The 24617-nt window shown below is 41.6% G+C and overlaps 12 non-coding genes across 12 annotated transcripts; 9 read left to right on the top strand and 3 right to left on the bottom strand.

The window, feature by feature from the left end:
• Positions 5096-5167, top strand: TRNAW-CCA. Its single transcript has one exon. It is a non-coding gene; the product is annotated as a tRNA-Trp (tRNA).
• Positions 6222-6293, top strand: TRNAM-CAU. Its single transcript has one exon. It is a non-coding gene; the product is annotated as a tRNA-Met (tRNA).
• TRNAR-ACG lies at positions 8294-8366 on the bottom strand. Its single transcript has one exon. It is a non-coding gene; the product is annotated as a tRNA-Arg (tRNA).
• Positions 8678-8759, bottom strand: TRNAS-AGA. Its single transcript has one exon. It is a non-coding gene; the product is annotated as a tRNA-Ser (tRNA).
• On the bottom strand, positions 12008-12080 carry TRNAR-UCG. The gene has a single exon. It is a non-coding gene; the product is annotated as a tRNA-Arg (tRNA).
• Positions 14805-14876, top strand: TRNAW-CCA. The gene has a single exon. It is a non-coding gene; the product is annotated as a tRNA-Trp (tRNA).
• Positions 18422-18492, top strand: TRNAG-GCC. Its single transcript has one exon. It is a non-coding gene; the product is annotated as a tRNA-Gly (tRNA).
• Positions 18856-18927, top strand: TRNAM-CAU. The gene has a single exon. It is a non-coding gene; the product is annotated as a tRNA-Met (tRNA).
• On the top strand, positions 19376-19457 carry TRNAS-UGA. The gene has a single exon. It is a non-coding gene; the product is annotated as a tRNA-Ser (tRNA).
• On the top strand, positions 20540-20611 carry TRNAQ-UUG. Its single transcript has one exon. It is a non-coding gene; the product is annotated as a tRNA-Gln (tRNA).
• On the top strand, positions 21106-21177 carry TRNAQ-UUG. Its single transcript has one exon. It is a non-coding gene; the product is annotated as a tRNA-Gln (tRNA).
• On the top strand, positions 22814-22895 carry TRNAS-GCU. Its single transcript has one exon. It is a non-coding gene; the product is annotated as a tRNA-Ser (tRNA).

The raw sequence follows: 24617 nt of genomic DNA, 5'->3' as shown, positions 1-24617 counted from the left end.
GCCTGGTGGCTGAAGTCCGTGGGGTCACAAAGAGTCGGACACGACTGAGTGCCACTTACACTGAAAATGATGACATAGAAAGTCAGGAAAAGATAGGGCAACACATCCTTCCTTTTCCTCTCATTCTTCCTTATTTACCACTAAGTCACAGAATGTGTCATAGAAGGTATATAAGTGAAGAAGAGAAATAATGGCAATGGAGTTAGTTTTGTGCATAGCCTCCACTGTTCTGGTAAGAGTGAAATGTATGTACATGCTATGAGATACAAATGGCGTAACTCTTCCTAGGTCCAAGTGGTGTAATTGTTACTGACGCCAAGCTTTCTCTGCTCACCATGCAACACCAATAAACCAATAAACACTCAAAACCAATCAACCAATCAACACCAATAAAGATGAGATGTTGAGACAAGGAACGGCAACTGTATTGGGAAAGCTGGCTATTTTCTCAGATAGCCGGCTAGTATCTCAAAATAACTGCCTTATTGGGACCTGGATGCCTGTTTCTGTAATAGAATAGAGAGGTTGAGGAGGTGAGGAAGTAAATGAAAAAGGCCATTAATCTCACAAATATGTCCTGGAATGAATGGCCAGCCTCAGGGAGGGGATGTTTTCACTTTTTCTTTCTTGCAACCATCTACAGGTGGACAGGATCAGCATATTTTCCTGAACAAAGGCACTTTGTTTTAACTTCCAGGCGCAGAGGCAGGGATCCCTGAGACAGGCAGATGATGTATAGACATCATCCTTTCAGTGAACAAAAGCAATGAGAGGCAAAGGTTAAAGTAAAAGAAACCAATCCAACATGTAGTCAGATTTTGTTCTTCCTTGTAACATAATTTTAGTGATTTTACTTGGGAGTTAAATGTGCTGATATTTGTTTAAAACTGAAATTGCACATTGTAGAGTCCAGTAAAATCCATGTTAAGATTAAAAGTCTGATCTTTCTTTACTTACAAAGTATCAACTAGCAAATAAAAGTCACTATGATGAGTTGAAGGAAAGACAGGCTATGGAGGATTCAAGAGAAAACCTTTCTATTTTAATATTTTTAAAAGCACTTTCCCCACTTTAATAAATAATAAAGGGACCACACATTTTTATCATATCCTGCAAAGTCTGTAGGCTCAGCTCTGCATAGAAATGGCATCTGCTGGAAGTAGGGTAGAGAGAGATTTTGGGCTTATTCCAAGGTCATGGTTTGGTGACTGGGGTGGGCAATAGTCAGAGAAGGCAATGACACCCTACTCCAGTACTCTTGCCTGGAAAACCCCATGGATGGAGGAGCCTGGTGGGCTGCAGTCCATGGGGTCGCTAAGAGTCGGACACGACTGAGCGACTTCACTTTCACTTTTCACTTTCCTGCATTGGAGAAGGAAATGGCAACCCACTCCAGTGTTCTTGCCTGGAGAATCCCAGGGACAGGGGAGCCTGGTGGGCTGCCATCTATGGGGTCGCACAGAGTTGGACACGACTGAAGTGACTTAGCAGCAGCAGCAGCAGTGGGCAATAGTCCTGCTGGGACAGAACAGCCAGAAGGAAGAGCTGAGCAGGTGACGATGGCAGCCCAGTATCTCTTGTGTCGGAGGTGCCTGTGCATCATTTAGACAGAAACATCCTCAGATGGAGAGGCAGGCCTGGGGCTTATGAGAAGATGGGTTATACATGGAAGGGGGCCTGGTGTAAACGTCAAGGTCATTCAATGAACAGAGAGAGCGAGGGCAGGGAAGCTGTTTACATTTGCTCAGCACTTGCTAAGGCCTATAATAACACATTTGTTCCTTGAACCTTGGGAGGTGGGGGCTCCTGGCCCCATTTTACAGATGAAGAGGCTGCTCAAAATCTTACCCGACCACTCCCTCCTCCCTGTCTCTCTCTCTCTTTTCTGTGCTTAATTTTTCTCCATAATATTTAGATCACTATCTGACATATTGCATGTTACTTACCTATTTTCTCTCTCCCTCTCTGTAGCATGCCAAGTCCCTGAGGGCAGACTTTTGTTGAGTTTCGAGTACTGCTATCTTACCCTTTTGTCTGTGTCTGAGGTTTGACATGAGGACTCTTCTGAGACAGGTTTTGCAGAATTACCTGTACAGAAATAGATGAATAAAACTAAAATATAGTAAAAGTTCAATACTCTTTGATTCCCCACTCCTGCATGTTTCTCTTCATTTTGTCATGTACAACGCATTCTATTTTCTTGATTCTCAATATTTCAGGTTGAAATAAAATAATACATGGGTATTAACATATACACACTACTCCATAAAAAACAGATAAACAACAAAGATTTACTGTGTAGCTCAGGGAACTATATTCGATATCTTGTAATAACATATAACAGAAAAGAAACTGAAAAAGTATATATATTTATGGATTATTTTTCTATACTCTTGATACTAATATAACATCATAAATTAACTGTACTTGAAAAGAATCTTTAAAAATGTAAGTAGGAATCATTATCTATCTGCATTGTTGTGTGAGGAGAAAATGTAACAGTATCTGTAACACTTTATAAAATATAAAGGTCCCTGACAAATGTCAAAAGCTGCTGTTGAGAAAATAATTTCTTCCCTTCAATAACTTGTCTCTCTTGCCTTTTTTACCTTTCTTTCCTCCTTCCAGCCCTCCTCTGCTGCTTCTTTAGCCTCCCTTCCCTTCCTCCCTGCTTGCCGGACCCTTTCTTTCTCTCTCTCCTCCTCCTTCCTCTCCGGGGCTCTAGTCCCTTCTTAGTCCTTTTCTGTTGATAATCTTTAGTCTTTTCCGTCCCCTGGTGGCCAATATGCATCACTGCATGTGCTCTCTAGTTGACGTTTCTTTATTTCTGCCCAGCTTGGCTACAGGATATAAGGTGAGGAAGTGAAGTGCAGTAAGAATCATAAATTAGTTTACAAAATAATTATACATTGTTAGTGAGGTAACAATTTGTAGAATTTTGGAAAAATTTGTGAATTTTATGTCATATGTGTAGCATTTGTGTGCTAATGACTTCCCCGTTACATTATCACTTCGTGTATTATATAATGTAGATATAATTATGCTATTTAGAGCTAAGCACTAAAATGTGGGACATTGATAAACAAGTGACAGTGAAACTCTATTGTATTAGTGATACTACATAAATCTCAGTTTTTCATCTCAACAAATGTTTGCTTTTCTCTCAGGCAACGTCTAATGCAGATTTTCTGGTTGGTCTTCACATGGTCGCTGAGAGACTATTGAGTGACTCTGGAGTCGAGGACTATGGAGTCCTCTGCATTTGACAGATATAAAGGCAAAGGGAAAAAAGAGGAACCCCCCCATGAGAGGTTTTCCTGGCTTAAGTTTCAAAGTTGCAAACTGGCTGGTTACAATTTTCTTTACATTGATTGTCCAGATCTCAGCCACAGGGCCAAAAGTAATCACAAAGGAGGCTAGGAAATGTAGTTTAGACTGAATGTTTCTGTCCCCCTAAAATTCATATGTTGAAACCTAATCCCCGATGTGATGGTATTTGGAGGTGGGGTCTTAGGAGGTGATTAGTTGGAGCCCTTATGAATGGGATTAGTGTCTTTATGAAAAAGAACTCTGAAGACTCCCTGGCCCCTTCCACCATGTGAAGACACAGTCATACTGAACAGCTGATGTCTTGATCTTGGACTTTGCAGCCCTCCAGAATGTGAAAAATAATTTTTTTGTTTGCTTAAGCAACCTACTCTATGATATTTTTGTGATAGCATCCCAAAGGAAAGAAGACAATTGTATGTCCAATAAGAAAAAGAAACAGACTGGTAACTTCTCTAGCAGCCTCTGCTACAATAATTTATCGTATATCAGCATCACAGAGGATCTACAACCAAAAGGAGGGGCATATATCAGCTCTGAGAGCCTGAGTTCTTAGACCACTACCACCCCCAGGTAAACTTCCTGGTGTTTGTTCTTAGCAGGTAGCAGTAGCCAGGGGGTGGTGGTGAGGTGGATGTGGTAGCCAAAGGGGGTATATTAAGTGGAGTGCAAGCTGACCACTCAGATGGATCCTGGAAGAAGCTGTACCTTAGCTTTTAGTCTAGTTAATTTTAATAGGTAGTAAATACATATATAAGTGAAATATATGGTATACAGATGCTGATATATAGTATGCAGCATCCAGCCTAGGAAAAACAAGGAAAAGAGATAGAGACAATCAGAGGTATGCAATCTGGGGACTCCTGGACAGGATATTCTGAAAAATGACCCACTACTATAAAAAGGACACTGAAAATTAAAGTTTCCTTTTCTTAATCTTGAAAAATGAGTCCAGAGCTCAAGATTCATTTTTCAGAATATCTTTTTCTAGGAGTTCAAAGAGACCTCTCTACTATTTAGATTTTGGAAAATAATCTCGTTGAGATTCGACACCCAACTGCTGTTTCTCAGGTGCTTTAGCCAGCCTAACCACGGTGCCAGAACCACTTGTTTCCTCAGACAAAAAAAAAAAAAAAAAAACCACACACACAAGGTTTCTTGCCCTTCTTAGGGGCAGTTTCAGATACAGTGTTCAGATTCGGAAGAACTCTTGCAATGTGAAATTGATCATTTCAACGAAGCACAAGAATGGGTTTAAGAAGACGATATTAATTCGCGGATAGGAGCTGCACAGTTAAACCGGCCGGCCCCGAAATTCGTTTCCTCGGAACACTAGTATGTGGTTAGCAACTACCATCAACTTTGGTAACAAATTCAAAACCCTGATCAGCGTCCCTGATTAGGGGGAGGGCTAAGGGATGAGGGGAGGGCACTCTTTGTTACTCTTACTCGAACTCAGAACGCCCGACTTTAAACCGAATGTCTATTATTTCTAAAAAGACAGAAACGAAAACAAAACAACCCCGAACGTCTATTTTTGATGTATATGGAGAAAATTAGGCAAGAAAAGGAAGGAAATAGAATAGGAAGCATTGGAAATAGAAGCATTTTCGGAGGCAGAGAATCAGTAAGTGATTGAATGGAATGCTGTTTTAATCCAGGAGACCACCAGGCATAATTTTGTATCCAGCTGCATGGTCTTCACTGAATACCGATAACTAATTTCATAGATCAGGTTGACAAGTAAAGGAGGCTGGGGCCCCCGCAGGACCTCGTGGCGCAACGGTAGCGCGTCTGACTCCAGATCAGAAGGTTGCGTGTTCAAATCACGTCGGGGTCAGTTGTTTTACTGTCTGGGATGCACTGGTCTGAAACTTGGAGGGGAAAAAAGATGTTTTCTCCAACGCTAGCTGCCCTTTACAAAGTAGGTAAATAGGCAGGTGTACACGATAACTGTGCTTGGGGGGTTTATTTCTGGGTCCATAAAGACATTTTTATTCTTTTCTGCAAAAGACATTTTTTCTTTTATTGCAAACGTTCTGAATTTCAGTCTTTGCCAACTCCCAGCCGTCTCTCCACACTCACTTCTGTGCTCCCTGACCCCTTTCCTTATCCACATCTCTTTCTCCAATGGTCAGAAGCTTCCCACATCTTCTGATATTTCCTGCTTCACTCCTGGATCAGCTTTTCCTTGCCAAAAAGGTTACACTGCAAGCAGAATCTTGGCTCTCTGCAATTCCCCTACTCCAACAAACCAAGAAGTCAGTTCATTTCCAGATGCAGAAAACCTGAACATAAGTTTTTGTTTGGTTTGCCAAATTGAGACTAGAGGAAATGAACCATTACATCAGAAAAAGTAGTCCTCTGGGCTAGAAGTTCTAAGAACTCCTTAAAACTCTCTTTTTAAAAAAATGTGCAGGACTGTGTATTTTTTTTTACCTGAGACTCAAGCACCCTCCAACACATTAAGAACCATTACATTACAGTGCAGAAGAAAAGGAAAGCACACTTATTTCATCAGAACCTGTTACTTTGTATAACTTAGAATGGCTTTAAAAGATGACATATGGAATATCAGCAGATATTTTGTTATAGATGTAATGTACATGTTCACATAGCACATGGGAACAGACATTGCATCTAAGCATGCCTTTGTGCATGGAGGAAGAGTATCCAAAAGAGTCGTTCTCTATTTCTTATTAACACTTCTTAGCAGTTAGTTTAGGCCCTTGGGCATCACATTGTAACAGAGATTACGGCTCTGGGGGAAAGAGAGAGACAGACAGAAACAAAGAAAAACAGTTCAAAATACTCAGCTCTGTAGAGTTGGAAAAAAAAAAAAAAAACAAGTCTGTAGAAAGCTGAATTCTAAGTATGAGTGTACAGTTTATTGCAGCAGAGTGGCGCAGCGGGAGCGTGCTGGGCCCATAACCCAGAGGTCGATGGATCGAAACCATCCTCTGCTAAGACAAGCTTTTTTTTTCCCTCCTGAAGAGAATTTTGAGAGTATAGAAGAGAGTTTATTAAGAAAATTTGGCATTGTATATCTCCTTTAGTGAGGTGTTTGGCCTGCTTTTTAAGCACATGAAAAGCATATGTCTTGAGAACAAAGTAACTGTGAGATACCACTACACAACTATTGTTGTTGTTTTTCAGTCTGTCAGTCGTATCCAACTCTTTGCGACCCCATGGATTGCAGTATGCCAGGCTTCCCTGTCCTTCGCTATCTCCTGGAGTTTGCTCAAACTCATGTCCATTGAGTGGGTGATGCCATCCAACCATCTCATTCTCTGTCGTCCCCTTCTCCTCCTGTCCTCAATCTTTCCCTGCTTCAGGGTCTTTTCCAATGAGTCAGCTCTTCGCATCAGGTGGCCAGAGTAATCCAGGACACTGAACATCAAATGCTGGTGAGGAGATGGAGTAACAAGGACTGTCATTCAGTGCTAGTTGGAATGCAAAATTGTACAACCACTGTGGAAGACAGTTTGCCAGTTCATATGATCCAGCAATAGCCTTCCTTATTAAATTGCCCAAAGGAGTGGAGTTGAAACTTTTGTCCACACAAAAGCCTGTGCACAGTTGTTTATAACAAGTTTATTCTTAATTGCCAAATCTTGGAAGCAACCAAAATGCCTTTCAGTAGGTGAATGCATAAACTGTGGTACAAGCAGACAATGAAATATTATTCAGCCTTAAGAAGAAATGAGCTACTAAGCCATGAGAAGACATGGAGAGACCTTAAATGCATATTACTAAGTGAAATAAGCCAATCTGAAAGGCTGTACGTACCGTATCATTCCAATATATGACATCCTAGAAAAGGCAAAACTACAGAAACAGTAAAATCATCATTGGTTGCCAGGGGTTGGTGAGAGGAAGAAGGATGAATAGGCCAAGCAGAGAGGATTTTTCAGGCAGTGAGAATCCTCTGTGAGATGCTGTAACAATGGATAGATACATGCGTTTCTGTTGTTCACTCAGTCATGTCCGACTTTTTGCAACCCCATGGTCGGAATTGGAGAAGGAAACGGCAACCCACTGCTGTATTCTTGCCTGGAGAATACCTTGGAGAGAGGAGCCTGGCAGGCCATGGTCCATGGGGTCGCAGGGAGTCAAACACGATTGAAGCGACTAAGCACGCACGCACGCACGCTTGTACTATAGTACACCTGCTTCCTTGTCCTTCGCTATCTCCCGGAGCTTGCTCAGACTCATGTCCATTGAGTCAGTGATGCCATCCAACCATCTCATCCTCTGTCATCCCCTTTCCCTCCTGCCCTCGATCTTTCCCAGCATTAGCGTTTTTTTCCAATGAGTCAGCCTTTGCATCAGGTGGCCAAAGTGTTGGAGCTCAGCTTCAGCATCACTCCTTCCAATAAATACTCAGGGTTGATTTCCTTTATGATTCTACATTTGTTTAAACCTTTAGAAGGCACAACATCAGGGGCCAATTGTAATGAAAACTATTGACATCAGTCCACAGTAGACTCATCATTTCTAACAAGTGTACCCACTCTGTTGATGATGGGGGAGACTATACATGTGTGAGAAGGTGTGTGCACCTTTCTCTCAATTTTGCTGTGAACTAGTAAGTGTTCTAAAAAACTAAATCTTAAAAAAAATAGAGAGAAGAAAAAATTGCTATCAAGAAATCTTCTCTTTGTGAGACTTTCAATCTTAACTCTGAGAATGATGCATTTGAAAGGTGTTCCCTCTTTTATGTTTCCCTCATACAACTAAGTGAGTTTTCGTCAGTTTCAAAAACAATTTAGTGATGTGATTTAAAGAAAATTTATGTATGTAAAAGAAGAATAGCGAGCTATAGCTAAAGCCTGTGTCTTAACACTTTTGTCATTTTGAATGCAGTGATATTGTAAAATAAATAGAGAATTAGAAAAGCTTAACACGGAGGCCTGGAGAAGATGGGAATTTGTGGAATTTACAGAAAGGACATTATAAAAAGCAACGAGCCAGCCAGGAGTCGAACCTGGAATCTTCTGATCCGTAGTCAGACGCGTTATCCATTGCGCCACTGGCCCACCCACGAGTAGAGAAAGACTTACAGTTTTAGAAAAAGGGAAGTTGTGGCATCACTGTTGCTTTAAATATGAATGTGTGAAATCTTTCGGTTTGAGAACCTGAGAAAGCTCAGAGCTGAAATAGAAGAAAGTCTTACTGGTTCTTTTTTCTAACTCATAAAATATGCCTCCTTCGTGGTCTATGAGAACTCTGTTTTGATGTGATTTGTAAAAGGTCTGAGAGAGTGCTTAATATTTTAAAAAGTGTCTGGAAATTGAAGGTAAATCAGACTAGATGGAAATTTTATGCTATAAAGGAGGAAAAATTCACTCGTAGTCGGCAGGATTCGAACCTGCGCGGGGAGACCCCAATGGATTTCTAGTCCATCGCCTTAACCACTCGGCCACGACTACATATGTACGTAGTCACTTTCAATGTTCTCCATGTTACTATGTAACACTTATTTTAAGCAACTTCAGTATTTAGTCATTAAAAAGGGCAAAACAAAAATGATAAGTTCCATTAATGCTTGATAAAATCGAAGAGGAGTCAACCAACTTTATTTCCAGCATGTAGTAAACTGAGAATGGTCTTTTTCTAGAAAGCAAATCGCCATATTTTGCAACAGTTTAAAAAAAAACAACAACAAACTCTTATTTCTGCTGGAGTAGGAAATTAATGCTCAATAAATAATCTGGCACAGCTGTTTCTTACAGACACTCTATGTCTTCAGACATTTAATCTAGTGCCTGGAATATAGAAAGGGCTCAACAAATGTCAGCAGCTTTTGTAACTGTTATTTTTAAGTTCAAGAATAAGGATCTATCAAAAGATTCCCCATGAAGCCCGATCTCCCATCTCTTTGTAAAGCTCAAAATATTTTAAAGCAGTAGGTAGAATATTTTTGAATAAAATAATAATATGAAAATATTTCTGAGAATGAAATCCACTTCATGGCATGGGATTTTTTCTCAGAGTATCTAATACTCTATGGATAATGTTTAAAAGTATTTGCAGAGACCACTTCCAAAACAAGACCAGAACCCCAGGATCTTCACTTTTCAGAAACTACACGACCATTACCACAATCTTAACTGTATGTGCATGCATGTGGGTGTGTTAGTGTACAAGGAGAAGATTTCTGTATTTCATCAACTCTATTTCATGAACAGAGGGAGGACAGGGCATGATTGATAAACCACTGCTTATGTGCTGATAGGTTGAAAATTACCTCCTGCCGCTCAGACCTCATGTCTGGGCTCCAGAAAACACAGTTGTCCTAGTTACTTCTTGTTGCATGTCCATGTGCATCTCAAAAGCAACACATCCCCAAATGAAAGCTCCATTCTTTCCTTCTAAACTTGAGTCTTCTCCAACAACCTAGATTTTTGTTTAACAGGAGCACCCAGGTACCAAAACCAAAGACTCAGAACTCCGCTTACATATGTTCTCTAACTCCCTCTCCAGAGGCCACAGGTTTCCAGGTCTTTGGTTCAACCTTGGAACTGTTTTTCAATCTGGCTTTTCCTCCAAAGTGTCAAATCCATTTTCAAAGATCAGGTTCCAGCAGTTTCTCATAGGCTCAACTGCAACAATTTCTTGAAAGTTTTCTGGTCCCTTGTCCCTGAAGAGATTCATTCATTTCTTCACTGTTTCAAAATTTGTATTCTGGGCACAATCACAGGATAAACACTTTGCTAGGTGCTGCTTGTTCAGTGGAGAGCCACAAAAATATGGCTACTGTTCTGAGAAATTTTCAGAGTGAACAATTACAAAAGTGAGTATTCACCATTGAGTTTGATAAGTGAGAGGTCTGCGGTGACTTAGTAGCCCACAGGAAGAATGTAGATCCCAGTGATGAATATCTTGGGTGGTTGCCTGGAGAGTCACTCATTAAACACTAAGTTTCATGAAGAAATGTTCCAGTTATACCTTATCTCTGGCCAAATGGATATTCTGAATCATGTTTAAACTTAGATCTGAAGGATGTGTGAAAGTGAGCCAAATTGGAGATGGGAGCAGTGTTCTGGACTTAAAACTCGTGGAATATGAGATAAATTAAAAAACTGTTGTCTGGCTGGAATGTTGCTTTTTTGGATGGGGAGAAGGAGGGAGAGCAGTGAGAGAGAACACATTGGAGATGTAGTTTCAATTCTGTTCAGCTCAGTTCAGTTGCTCAGTCGTGTCCGATTCTTTGCGACCCCATGAATCGCAGCACGCCAGGCCTCCCTGTCCATCACCATCTCCCGGAATTCACTCAGACTCACGTCCATCGAGTCCGTGATGCCATCCAGCCATCTCATCCTCGGTCGTCCCCTTCTCCTCCTGCCCCCGATCTCTCCCAGCATCAGAGTCTTTTCCAATGGGCCAATTCTTCGCATGAGGTGGCCAAAGTCCTGGAGCTTCAGCTTTAGCATCATTCCTTCCAAAGAAATCCCAGGGTTGATCTCCTTCAGAATGGACTGGTTGGATCTCCTTGCAGTCCAAGGGACCCTCAATAGTCTTCTCCAACACCACAGTTCAAAACCATCAATTCTTCGTCGCTCAGCCTTCTTCACAGTCCAACTCTCACATCCATACATGACCACAGGAAAAACCATAGCCTTAACTAGACGGACCTTAGTCGGTAATGTCTCTGCTTTTGAATATACTAACTAGGTTGGTCATAACTTTTCTTCCAAGGAGTAAGCATCTTTTAATTTCATGGCTGCAGTCATTATCTGCAGTGATTTTGGAGCCCCCCAAAATAAAGTCTGACACTGTTTCTACTGTTTCCCCATCTATTTCCCATGAAGTGATGGGACCAGATGCCATGATCTTCGTTTTCTGAATGTTGAACTTTAAGTTTAGGGCAGATTATGTAGGCAGGGCTATGTCAGCATTAATTGATGTGTTAATCTGAGAATGCAAATTAGAGTGGATCTCTCCCCTCCTTTAAAGTCTTTAAAGTTACTTTGTGGCCTTCAGGGAATATCACAGTGGTGTAGGAGTCCCTCAGCACCGGCCTCTGTCTAATTTTCTCAGCTCTTTTTCTGACCACTCTGTCAAGGGGGCCTGGATTCCCGAGGCAAGAAAGGATCTGCTCTACCTCGCACAATGCTGGTTTCTTGATGTAGACCCTCTGTCTTGTATCCTAGGAGCCCTGTGCTCTTCTCCCAGGGCTTTTGCTTAAACAGAACAGCTTCTGTCAGTCCCGCCTACCCCCACCCCCCTTTTTTTTTCTTTAATTAAACTTTTACTGTAAAAAGTTTCAAACATTTTAAAAAGTTGAAAGAATAGGGAATTATCTATATACCCACCACCCAGATTCAATAATTGTTACCAGATTCCTGAGCCCAACTCCCAAAATTCTAATTTTGTAGTTCAAGTATAGAGTTGAGAGGGAACCAGGACAAGCTGGGAAAGTTTGCATTTCTAGGAAGCTCCTCGATGTTGGCATTGGTTCCAGGACCAAATTTTGAGAAGAGCAGACCGGATACTGTGGATAGAGGAATAGACATTGGAGGAGTAAAAAGAAACATAAACCAAAGGAAGGGGTGTTGAGCAGAAATGCATGGAGGATAAAACTACTCAGGAGAAAAGGACCAAGAAAATTGGATTTTTAAGAACGATTATTATGAAAGTTTACAGTTTCTGAGTAGTAATAATTTGAGCGCCATAGCAACCACGAAGGGATTCGAACCCTCAATCTTCTGATCCGAAGTCAGACGCCTTATCCATTAGGCCACGTGGTCCGGCCACGACTGCAGCGCTGTGTTTGGATAATTCATTGAAGGAAAACAATCTCAACTATCCTTGTAGCATGTTATTATAGTTCTCTTGCATCGGCAGACAGATTCTTTACAGCTGAGCCACCAACTGCTGCTGCTGCTGCTGCTAAGTCGCTTCAGTCGTGTCCGACTCTGTGCGACCCCATAGACGGCAGCCCACCAGGCTCCTCCGTCCCTGGGATTCTCTAGGCAAGAACACTGGAGTGGGTTGCCATTTCCTTCTCCAATGCATGAAAGTGAAAAGTGAAAGTGAAGTCGCTCAGTCGTGACTCTTAGTGACCCCACGGGAAGCCCATAATTGTAAGATAGTGAGAGTATTATTGCAAACAAGGACATTTCCAGCTCCTCAAAAATCCTACCATCTAGTTGGGGAAATAGGTTGAACCTGAGGGTTAAAAATACTCTAAAGTTAAAACAAGGAGATGATGCTAATAATAGAGTGCTTTATCTTTTGATGTGAATCTGGGAGAAAGGCCACAGTAGGGAAGGAATGCTTGAGCTGAGAGCTGAAGGAGAGGAATAGAGCTGGATTGCTTATTTACTCAGGGGACCACCGCTGCATTGCGGGGGGTTTTCAGGTAAAGATTGTGGATGAAAGACAAGAATTTGCTTGTGTGCACTCTAGAAATCCCACTCAAAACTGTCCCCAAACCTAAATTCAACTAGGATCAAAATTTCGGGAGAGGAGGCAATAGTAAGAAACTCGGCATCTGGAAAGCTGATTGAAGCGTGATACTTTGTTGACTTGTCAGACCCCAGAAAGCTGAATTCTAAACACATTGTATAGGAAAAGTGAAGAGGCGATCGGATACACACCACAGAACCTCCATCGTCACGCCCCTTGCCAGGCTCAGGAATTGTCAGTAGTAGCTTCACCGGCCGGAGAAGGCAATGGCACCCCACTCCAGTACTCTTGCCTGGAAAATCCCATGGACGGAGGAGCCTGGTGGGCTGCAGTCCACGGGGTCACTGAGTCGGACACGACTGAGTGACTTCACTTTGACTTTTCACTTTCATGCACTGGAGAAGGAAATGGCACCCCACTCCAGCATTCTTGCCTGGAGAATCCCAGGGACGGCGGAGCCTGATGGGCTGCCGTCTATGGGGTCGCGCAGAGTCGGACACGACTGAAGCGACTTGGCAGCAGCAGCAGCAGCTTCACCTGAAAACTGGCTATTAGGAGCTGAATTGTGTCCTCTTGTCTGCTTCCCCTACTCCCACCCGCGCCTCATATGTCGAAGCTCTAACACCTCAGTACCTCAGATATGACTTTGTTTGGAGACAGGGCTTTTTAAAAAGTAACTAAAGTAAAAAAGGTCATATGGGTAAGCCCTGATACAATGACTGGTGTTCTTATTTTAAAAATATCAGGACACAAACACACAGAGGAAAGACCACGTGAAGACCCAAGGAGAAGAACCGCCGTCTATAAACCCATTGACAGGGTTGTTCTTGAACTTCTAGCCTCCAGAACTGTGAGACGATAAATCGTTGCTTAAGCCAGCCAATTAGTGGTACTTTGCTATGGCAACAAACTAATATCACCTTGCCTCTCCACCATCCTGTAAGAAAACGGAAAATTATTATTATTTTGAGTGAGTAAAGTATAGAGTTGCTAAGCTCAGGCAGTGATTCTCAAGCTTTTCCCTTCATCACGATCAGGGAGAGGTTTTGTTAAAACAAAGGCTGCTGGGGTCCGCCTCCAGACCTGATTTTGTAGGCCTGGGGTGTGGCCACGGACTTGTTTCGCTAACAGGTTCACAGCTGATGCAAGCGGTCCTAGTCCGCGAACACTTTTTAAGAATCACTGGCTAGAAGAGGCTGTACACAGAACCGGTAGAAAATGCTAAGAACTCAGTAGATATTAGCGATGTGCTTTTCGTTGTGAACTGAATGGCAAGTGTACAGTATAGAGAGCAGAAGGCTCTCGGAATTCCAGTGAGAAGTGAGGGTGTCAGGAGGACAAGCCATCTATGCTACACTTTTGAGGATAAAGCAGCTTTTTACCAGGTTGAATAATGGGACCAGGTGAGCGCTGAGGTAGGAGAGGTGTGTGGGACGGGGTGGCGGGTGCAGGGTCAAGGACTGGACACCGCAGGGCAGGGAAGGCTGGGAATCTTTTTGAGAAGAAAGACCCTGATGCTGGGAAAGATTGAAGGCAGGAGGAGAAGGGGACGACAGAGGATGAGATGGTTGGAGGGCATCACCGACTTAATGAACATGAGTTTGAGTAAATTCTGGGAGTTGGTGATGGACGGGGAGGCCTGGCATGCTGCAGTCCATGGGGTCGCAAAGAGTCGGACCTGACTGAGCAAAGGTACTGAACTGAACTGAGGTCTAGTGAATTTATAGGGAAAATGGTTGTTCGAAAATAGTGGCAGTTCTTAATCCTGTTTCATTGTGGATCTTCGCTGAGTACGTACACAGTTATTCTCAAGACAGGAAAGTTTCGAGAGGTGGAAAGATAGAAAGTGAGAAACCAATGAGTTTCCCCTATGCGGAGCACTGGGGCTTTTGAGTTAATATTTAATCTTTCTTATCTTTCTCTACCAAGCATAAGTGAAACTATGAATAGTGGGGAGAAAAATAATCAAGTTTACCAATAAAAAGATAAATCTTTAGGACCTGGGGGCAAGGAGAAGGCATTATTTAAATCCTAATTTAGAATAGAGTCCACCTTTCACTTGTGACCTCGTGGCGCAACGGTAGCGCGTCTGACTCCAGATCAGAAGGTTGCGTGTTCAAATCACGTCGGGGTCAACTTTTGGGGAAAGGGAGCTTTCTTTCACAAAGTTGCTGGCCAGTTTGTGTTTGACTCACCTAATCTCTTGAAGAGGAACCTCTTCCCAGAAGTTACTGAAGATCATCTGGCAAATAGAAGTAAAGAGAATGTAGATCAACTAAAAGCATCAAGCTTATGATTTTTATCTTGTTTTTCAGGAATACGAAGAGTAAGTAAATGCATGGAAATGATGAAGGAGGTGGAGGAGATGGAGAGGGGGGTTAGGGGAAAGAAGATGGCAGAGGAAGAGGAGGGGGAGGAAGAGGGGAAGAGGTATATACTCCAGCTCCAAGTAAGTAGATGTCTGTAACTCTTGTCGACATCCTGTTTGCTACCTTTTAAAACGACTGAAGTGACTTAGCAGCAGCAGCAAGAGACGAAAAAGCCTCTTGATGAAAGTGAAAGAGGAGAGTGAAAAAGTTGGCTTAAAGCTCAACATTCAGAGAACTAAGATCATGGCATCTGGTCCTATCATTTCATGGGAAATAGATGGGGAAACAGTGGAAACAGTGTCAGACTTTATTTTTGGGGGCTCCAAAATCACTGCAGATGGTGATTGCAGCCATGAAATTAAAAGACGCTTACTCTTTGGAAGGAAAGTTATGACCAACCTCAGTTCAGTCAGTTCAGTTCAGTCACTCAGTCGTGTCCGACTCTCTGCGACCCCATAAAACGCAGCACGGTAGGCCTCCCTGTCCATCACCAACTCCCGGAGTTCACCAAACTCATGTCCATCGAGTCAGTGATGCCATCCAGCCATCTCATCCTCTGTCGCCCCCTTCTCCTCCTGCCCCCAATCCCTCCCAGCATCTGAGTCTTTTCCAATGAGTCAACTCTTCACACGAGGTGACCAAAGTATTGGAGTTTCAGCTTTAGCATCATTCCTTCCAAAGAACACTCAGGGCTGATCTCCTTTAGAATGGACTGGTTGGATCTCCTTGCAGTCCAAGGGACTCTCAGGAGTCTTCTCCAACACCACAGTTCAAAAGCATCAATTCTTCGGCGCTCAGCTTTCTTCACAGTCCAACTCTCACATCCATACATGACCACTGGAAAAACCATAGCCTTGACTAGACCAACCTAGATAGCATATTAAAAAGCAGAGAGATTACTTTGCCAACAAAGGTCCGTCTAGTCAAGGCTATGGTTTTTCCAGTGGTCTTGTATGGATGTGAGAGTTGGACTATGAAGAAAGCTGAGGGCCGAAGAATTGATGCTTTTGAACTGTGGTGTTGGAGAAGACTCCTGAGAGTCCCTTGGACTGCAAGGAGATCCAACCAGTCCATTCTAAAGGAGATCAGCCCTGAGTGTTCTTTGGAAGGAATGATGCTAAAGCTGAAACTCCAATACTTTGGTCACCTCATGTGAAGAGTTGACTCATTGGAAAAGACTCAGATGCTGGGAGGGATTGGGGGCAGGAGGAGAAGGGGATGACAGAGGATGAGATGGCTGGATGGCATCACCGACTCGATGGACATGAGTTTGGATAAACTCCGGGAGTTGGTGATGGACAGGGAGGCCTGGCGTGCTGTGATTTACGGGGTTGCAGAGAGTTGGACACGACTGAGTGACTGAACTGAACTGAACTGAAGAGACTCCAACGTGGGTAAGCCACTCCTGCATTCCAGATCCACAGAAAATATGAGATAGTAAATGTTTGTTGTTTTAAGCCACTAAGTTTTAGGGTAATTCGTTACACAGCAGTAGACAATGAGTACGTTTTATCTCAAAATCATCTCCCGTGTCTATCAATACTAATATATATTACGATCCTTATCAAATCCTTACTCACCAAAAATCCGGATTTTGAAAATCTCACTAAATAGCTCAATTTTACCTTCTCACTCTGAGTCACTATAGAGATTCCTGACATAATGTTCTCTCTAGTCCAATAACCTCAGCTTTGTTTTTCAATGAGGTTATTGATGAAGTTCTGAGGAGATAGCAAGGGGTTCCCTTGTAGCTAAGTTGGTAAAGAACCTGCCTCCAATGCAGGAGACCTGGGTTTGATCCCTGAGTCGTGAAGATTCTCTGGAGAAGGAAACAGGCAACCCACTCCAGTATTCCTGCCTGGAGAATCCTATGGACAGAGTATACCCCATACAGTTCATGGGGTCCCAAGAGTTGGATATGACTTAGCATCTAAACCAAATGAAATCTGAGGAAAGAGTGCACATTGTAAAGATTACTTTTATAACAAAGAACATACTTTTAAATATTTGTTCTAAAATAACCTACAGTATGTAATCAATTCAGTACAACTAATGTGAGCACCAACTATGTGCATTACACCAAAGATTTCTGTTTATAATAGAAGATACAAATTCTGACTCCCAGTGGTTCATTAAAAAGTTCCATGAAATAAAAATCAGTGGCTAATACTTATCTGATAGCTTTATACTATTTTTTAAGGGTTCAATAGGCATCATTTTATTTTATTTTTACAACCCCTAGAGGAATGTAAGTTGAATGACTTACATTCAACTCTGCTAGGCTCTATTTACATATGAATAAACAAATCAGGAAACTTGGCTGAATTTATTTATATCTTTCATATTGTCCAGTTATATATTATTCTGTTGCTAGGATTTGGAAGAACCTAATTTATGGCCTGGATTCTTCCTTTAAAATCAACATTAGTAACCTCTTAATTTACTAAAAGGCTTTTTGTCATTCTTCCCCTTCAAAGTATGCTAATCATAGCCACCTATTAAATATTGCAATTTCTCTATTCTGAAGAAGAAGTGGAGATTTCTAGAGTGGAAAAAATTCCTGGGTTCTCACATGCTTTAATAATCCAGGCTGTCAGATTCTGCTACTTCCCTATAGTGCACACTCAAGAGTCATTTCAGTAGAGATTATTTTCATTGATTATCAGTGGTTTTCTCTGCGTTGTTTTTTTCCTCCAAACCAGCTGAAAAGTCCTGAAACACAGGATTTGTTTCTAGGCCCCATTTGTCTTTTGCTTCCAAAGTGCCACAGTGACCTCGGCAAGCTGTCTCCAGGAGCAAGTAAGGAGAAGGAAGTGGGAGAATTATTTTTTCCTTTATTATTTTCATTTTTATCCTGCTTCCGTTGACAACATCCTCCCTGCCAAACTTGGGTCTCCATAAACAGAATGACAATAGAAGGTCTTTTTTCCAAAATGAAGCAACTTGGTGCTTCAAACTTGAATTGAGCACGTTGGCCTAGTACGTAAATGAACTGGCTTTCAGCCTCAATGAGAAACTTTCAGAAAGTGTTTTCTTTAAAGATATAAATTGAGGAAGGGATGGAGAAAGACATTTTTCTATGTCGGGGGTTTATAGGTATTTTTCATTTTCAAAAGACTCCAAGTCACATATCAGCAGTGTCAGTTTCCTTCTAGTTCACAGGTTTTCCCAGAATATTTAGATGTAATCTGTTATTTGATGGGATTTAGGAACATTCTGGGGAAAGAAAATACACATCCTCATTATTTTCCCCAGAATTTAGGAATAAGCTAATTATATGAACAGAAATAAAGGCAGCTTAGCTCGTCGAGGCATTGGTGGTTCAGTGGTAGAATTCTCGCCTGCCACGCGGGAGGCCCGGGTTCGATTCCCGGCCAATGCATCAAGTTTATTTTTCCCGAAAAGCCACAAACAAAAAGTATTTTTAAGGTAAGTGCACTTCTGGTAATTTACTGGTAATTTACAATTTCACCTTTGTAAATTTACAATTACAATTTTATAAATTATACCTATTGTCATGCATTTGGTTTTCCAACAACCAAGCAAACCTCAGTTGATAGCAGTCTTTAGAAGGTGATTTCTGAGCAGGTGGTATTTGGAGGTGGAATGTGGCCAGTTACAGACACATATGCAGTATTCCTACTCTTCGAAGCAGCTTTAGAAAGATATTCATAATATCTTAGATCTAAGAAAGTGCCAAAATTTATCCCCTTGAAAATGAATTAAAAAACAGAGTACTCGTGTTAGCAGAGTGGCGCAGCGGAAGCGTGCTGGGCCCATAACCCAGAGGTCGATGGATCGAAACCATCCTCTGCTATTTGTGGTGTCTTTTTTTGTTGATTGAAACCTGATCTTAGAAGGGACTGAATGCTTTTACAACAGACTATCACATCTAGCTTGTGGACTAGCTCTGGATGTGTAAGAATCGCTAAAGTTGCTTGTTAGAAATACCTCTTTCCCATTTTTAACGGAGGTAAAGCTTATTCTTTATGTCTGGTAAATCTGTTGGAATTTAATTTCTCAGATTTGGGGACCACTACACCTCGTAGGGGTTGGAATGTGACCTTCGTAAAATCTCTGCTATCTTGTACTTCAGACAAAGGTTACATTTTGTGATAAAGTCTGTAACCAACATTTCAATCTTCAAATTGTTGATATTTTTATCATGATGACAGGCATTCCAGAACAGCTGTTAAAATGAAAGGACATTTGTAACAGGCAAGATATTCCTCATGGGAATATATCTAGACAATCTAATCAGTTATGTAGTCGTGGCCGAGTGGTTAAGGCGATGGACTTGAAATCCATTGGGGTCTCCCCGCGCAGGTTCGAATCCTGCCGGCTACGTAGCGTTTCTCTTTTTTTTTTTCCCCCCTCCTCTCCAGGTCCAAGTACCAACTGTGGAAACTTAACACGAAATATACTGTTTCCCTGATTATTATTATCTTTCTCCATAAAATTGGATGGAGGAAATTTTAGTCCCCTAGTATAACTGTCTGTAGAGAAAATCTTTGAAATTTACTTTGGTAAACGCTAGAGATTTCTGAGACCATTATAAAGATTTTTGTTGTTGTTTTTGTTTAAGCTTAGGCATTAATTCATTTTGAATTACTATCTCCCGAACTTAAATTCCGTTCAGGTCTGACTTTCGATCCTTGCTTGCCTCGTTTTCCCCTTAATGAACTTCCAAGAATTTGGCTATATCAAGGTGTCACTATTCTACTCGTGAATATTTTGACGTTTCAGAACCAGTATTTCAAACAGAAATTTCCAACATTTCCTTCTGGAGTCCTCTTATTATTCCATTTAGGTGGCCAGATTGTAGGGAGGAAGTACCAGTTGAAGAATATTCAAAACTGTTTTCAGATTTTGGCTAAATTTTATTAAAAAAAAAAAACCAAAAAACCAAACATACCAAAAACTGTTTCGCTTGCTAAAACTCTAAGACATATGCACACGGTATATGCTGCAGAAATAAGAATGAATATAACAAAAATTCAACTTGTATTAAACCTGCAATCGATCCATTTGGAAATGCTGAGAAGCAAAAAGAAGTTTGTAAAAATACTCCAAAATTTTTCCTTAATCTTAAAATTACCAATAATTTCCTAATTTATCTTGAACGTTTTTCTTCTTTTTCTATATTCACACGTGTCCTAGGGAATTTTTAAGTGTAGACACCATATATAGACATTCATGGCCCAGGTCAGAAATTCAGTAAGTGTAGTTTTGATTTTGCAAGGAAGGCAGGTACTCAAACTCTACGTGGACTCTGAGAATAACTGGAAGCAAAGTGAGCTCTACGCTTTTCGCATTGCGGAGCACTGATAATGAGGCCTTCATTCATACAAGACAGAAATCATCAGAATAAAGTGCATGTGACACACTGCAGCCACATTCCTAACTGCTTGCTTCACAGAGCATGTAGTGGCCCCATGGTGTAATGGTTAGCACTCTGGACTTTGAATCCAGCGATCCGAGTTCAAATCTCGGTGGGACCTAACTTTTGGTGCCTTCCCTCCCCGTGTCTTCAATCACTGTGGTACCTCGAGGAGGCCAGACACCTAAGCACTTGTGCGGCTAGACACCCCATCCCCTCAGCTAGGAGGCAATCTACCGAACAACTTTCTTTATCCATTCATCTGAGATTTCCCATCTGTTGTTTTCTTCTCCATTTCCTTCTCTGGACCACAGAATCTCCTCAGAGTCTAGTAATTTAGATTGCCGTCTGCTTGACTATTCGCGTTTTATACCCCTGACCTCAGTTCTGGGTCCGAGTTCCATCAGTTTTTAATATGAACTGGGTCCTGAGAAATTCATAGTGCCTGTGAGCCTTGGTGGTTGCATTTCTCTTGGATCCTTTGCTGACTGGGATACAACTGATTCTTTATATATATACATTTAAAATAAAAATTACAATTCACAAAATCCTGAATAGAACCACAGGCTCTTCAATGAATATTCAGAAACCTTTCAGCTGGTACTAGGTTGTAGTGGCCCCATGGTGTAATGGTTAGCACTCTGGACTTTGAATCCAGCGATCCGAGTTCAAATCTCGGTGGGACCTTCCTTAGTTTTGGTGGTCAGCCAATTTTCTCTTGGTTTACCTCAAACTGATAATGTACACATTGGTTTCCGGGCATAACCTTCCCACTCAGGCATCCTTCTCCGGAGAAGCATCCTCCCTTACTTTCTTCTGGGACTCTTATGAAGTGGGTCAGATCTGTAAGTGAACTAGTACTTGAGTGATTACAAGTTCATATATCAGAGGCCATTATAGGAGTCCCAGAAGACAGGCCCCACTTGTGACCCTTTTCTCCTTCGGAGCTCAGGCAAATGCTCTGTAGGCTGCAAAACTGTGCACACAGACCAGAAAATGTCCAAAATATACAATAAGATTCTAAGCTATCGGTCATCTGAGAGTCTCCACTGTCTCTTTACAGGACAGTGTAGTCTCCACTGTCTCTTAATGTTCCCACTGAATCTGTGCTGAAGCCTTTGAAAGATCAGCTGACCAGGATACAAATCTTCCTGTGAAGGTTACTTATATCAAGGTCCCATGGTGAAGTGGTTAACTCTCCGGTCTCTGAATACAACAATATCAGCTGTCAGTGGGACTCTAAATTCTTTCTGTTGACTTTCTCACCAGTTTGAGCATGTATCCTCCAATACTCTCAATGACAGCAAAATAAGAGTCCCCACAAATGTGTGCCTCTGGCATTCTAGAAAAAGTTCTGCAAAGTTCTTCCTGCTTATTAAGCCCCAGTCATGGAAGTGCTTAAGAACGTCTGCATTAATTTCCTATTGCTGCTGTAGTAATTGACCACAAATTTAGTTACTTAAAACAACACAAATTTACTTTCTTACAGTTCTGGAGTTCAGAACTGTAAAATCAAGGTTTCTGAACGTCTATGTTTCTTCTGGAGACTTCAGTGAAGAATATTTCAAGAGACTTCAAGAATACTTCCTTGCTCTTTTCGATTTTAATGGCCTATTCCATGCACTGCTTCTTGATTCTGCATTCACATTTCCTACTATTGAATCTGATCCTCCTTTAGGTCCACTTGGATAATCCAGGATACTCTTCCATCTTGAAATCCTCAATTTAATCATATCTGCAAAATCTCTTTTACCATGTAAGGTAACAAATTCTTAGATATTATGAGTGATATCATACAGTATTTGTTTTTATATGTCTTATCTCACTTAGCATAACACCCTCCAGGTCCATGTTGTCTTGAATGGCAGAGTTTCCTTCTTTCTTGTGGCTGAATAACATTTCATCACACACACACACACACACACACACACACACACACACACACACACACACACCGCATTTTCTTTATTCATTTCCTGACAATTTTTTCCCATATCTTGACGACTGTAATCAGTGTTGTAATAAACATAGGAGTGCAGATATATTTTTGATATCCTGTTTTCATTTCTTTTGGATAAATAAAACTGGGATTGTTGGATCATAAAATAGACCTAGTTTTAAGCCTTTTGAGGATCCTTCACACTCTTTTCTTTAGCGCTTGGAGTGTGGTCTTTTATTTTTTCTTCCTTTATCAAAGCAAGAGGGCCATTTATAGGGAGAAGAGGCATTTTCTTCATTAGTTAAAGAAATAATAATGTAATTTCACAAATAGAACTCTGTTGTGTAGAGAAATATAATTTTATCGGGAACAAACCATACAGATGACGGGGTGGCCGAGTGGTTAAGGCGATGGACTGCTAATCCATTGTGCTCTGCACGCGTGGGTTCGAATCCCATCCTCGTCGTCCTGTCCCCTCCCGCTGCAGTGTGGGACTGAGGTTTTAGTGCCTTGTGAACAAGGTATAGATTGGTGTTCCGTTACAGACGAACTGTGTAACTTTCACTATCAATAACGCATGTTTTTAACCCCTTTTATAGAGAGATTAGGAAATCCGTCGCGTGGATGAGAGAGTTAAGAAACTGCTGCCTCTGCTCAGGCTCAGGCAGGTGTGCTCAGATTCTACTGCTTCTCCACCGGAGTCAAAGATCGATTCCGGGCCTTCGGAGTTCCGTTGTCTGTTAACACCCTGCCCAACCCGCTGGCCGCCTCCTTCCTGCCTGCGTTCCAAACAGTGAAGCAAATTACACACTACCAGGGAGTTTTCTCAAAATGTCCTCGTTTCCGCCACACCTTCACACAGCTGAATCAGTAAAGCCGAGGGTGACGTCTCTGTGGTTGCAGGCACCACAGGTGACTGATGGGTTGAGAACCACAGGCCATTCTCTTCATTCACTGCTCCCAACCGCTCTCCAGCCATGGTTCCCTGTCTCTGCAGTTTTTGTATATATATTTGCCATTTAAATCCCAGGCAGCACGTTTCCAGGTCCAAGGCACTCTCCTTACACCTCCTCACTCCCTACCCGCCCCGCGGTGGCCCCCAGTCTCTTCCTCAGACTCTAACTTTACCTCACCCCTGGTCCCTGCTTTCAGGAGCAGAAACTTCACATGCTCTGCTTTTGCTCATGCAGTCACTTCTGCCTGTAGTCTCTACTCCTTGGTGGCAAAATCTTTTTGCAAGAGGCACATCAAATGTACCTTTTCCGTGAATTCTCAAATGAAATCATCATTCTCCTTTTTGTATTTTGTATGAATGAATTTAGTCAAAGATCTTTTCCAGGAGTTTCAGGCTCTGTTTCCTTCCTTCTTTGATCATCTTTTGCCACTTATATGTTAATTTTAGCACATAATCCCACAAAATCTCATCTGTTCCCTCTTTTCTTTTACCTTACAGGAAAACTATAGCAAAGGGCTGAGTACATGGTGTGGAATAACAAAATTTGAAGGGACTATAAAGATGATCTTTTGGAAAATCCTCCCTCTCATCACCTGTCTCTCTTTTATGGATGAGAAAACTGAGGTAGAGACCAGACAAATTGCTTGCTAAAAAAAAAAAAAAAATCATATAACCAACTTTTCCTTACTAAGGTTCATGGGAACCAAGCAAGAGGTTAAGGTGATAAGGTCTTTCTAATGTGTTCAAATACAGTGACTGGGATTATGAGTTTTGAAACTTGGAAAATCCTTCCAAGGTCATAGGTCAGCAGATCTTCCAAAGGCTCATGAGGATTGAGACCTATGAAGTACAAATTTTGCAGTAAAATCTGATTTTGAATTTTATAAGACATGGCTTATGTGGTACATGTGGTTCAAAGATGGCTCACAAACTATAACCCATTTTATTTGGAAAATAAAAACCGAGGAAACAATGATTCAGACTGGAGGCCAAAGTGGAGTCTTGAGGAATTGGGTAAGTGGAGTCTTGAGGAATTGGTATATGTTTTTTTATATCTTTGAATTTTCTCCAACAAATAATCACAGATATTGGATATCTGAGCAGTCAGTCTTAACCCTCTTGCCTCTCCATCCCCATGTTACCTTGAGAATAAGGTTGTAGGGGTACCACCTTTTTAGATCCTTGTCTCAACTTTGCACACTGTAAACATTCAACAGATAATCATGAAATAAC

The sequence above is a fragment of the Capra hircus genome, chromosome 23, assembly GCF_001704415.2.
Source record: "Capra hircus breed San Clemente chromosome 23, ASM170441v1, whole genome shotgun sequence".
NCBI classification, from domain to species: Eukaryota; Metazoa; Chordata; class Mammalia; order Artiodactyla; family Bovidae; genus Capra; species Capra hircus.
This window is presented reverse-complemented; position numbering and strand designations above follow the sequence as displayed.